This window comes from Orycteropus afer, unplaced genomic scaffold (assembly GCF_000298275.1).
Source record: "Orycteropus afer afer isolate SDZICR_OR568_19922 unplaced genomic scaffold, OryAfe1.0 scaffold00101, whole genome shotgun sequence".
NCBI lineage: Eukaryota > Metazoa > Chordata > Mammalia > Tubulidentata > Orycteropodidae > Orycteropus > Orycteropus afer.
This window is the reverse complement of record NW_006921688.1, coordinates 7,732,217-7,732,991: the sequence shown is the minus strand read 5'-3', so window position 1 is coordinate 7,732,991 and position 775 is coordinate 7,732,217. Positions and strand designations below refer to the sequence as shown.

At 44.4% G+C, this 775-nt stretch overlaps 1 protein-coding gene across 1 annotated transcript in view; it reads right to left on the bottom strand.

The window, feature by feature from the left end:
• Window positions 1-775, bottom strand: part of ESR1 (estrogen receptor 1) — a 426,028-nt gene that overhangs the window by 248,684 nt on the left and 176,569 nt on the right. The gene's annotated exons all lie outside the window — the stretch shown is intronic.

Sequence of the window (775 nt, the reverse complement as noted above, 5' to 3'; positions counted from 1 at the left end):
AGACAAAGATATGTGAACTGCTGTATGAAAAGTGAATTTACTCTGTAAATCTTCACCCAAATCCTAAAAAAAAAAAAGAAAAAGAAAAAGAAACGGCGGGCTGAGAGAGACTGATCATGTTCCTGAACTTGAATTGTATCCTGTTGCTTCCCTAACAAACCCCATAATCTGTGAGTTCTGGGTGGCCACTGAAGCAAATTATCAAACCCAGCAGAGAGGTGGTGGGTGTTGCAGGAGGAACAGTTGGTGTCAGGGTTGGTGAAAGGGCTGGAAGGAGGCAGCATGTCTGGCCTCACAGAAAAAGGCCTTGGGCTACTGATGGTGATTCTGTCTTCCTCCTGTGGGGTTAGAGGAGGTCAGAAGATACAGCCTCCTTGCCCCTTTGGCAGTGTTATAAAAATGTCCAGATGTTTATAGAGCTAAGAGGAAACAAAGTTAGGATAACTTCTTAGCCACAACCAAGCATCTTGAGGGAATGAGTCACTGGACCTGGGGGCTTTGGATCATGGTTGCTGGGGACATCAAGTTCAATTGGCACAACATAGTATACAAAAGCATTACTCTACATCTTACTTTGGTGCATAGCGACTGGTGTCTTAAGCTTACAAGCAGCCATCTAAGATGCAGCTATTGGTCTCTTCTAATCCAGAGCAAAGTAGAGTAAAGAAAATCAAAGATGTGTGGAAAGTCTAACAGACCATGGAACTTCAGCCTACACAACCCTGAGACCAGAACTAGATGGTGCCCAGTTACCAATGCCAACCACTCAGAAAGG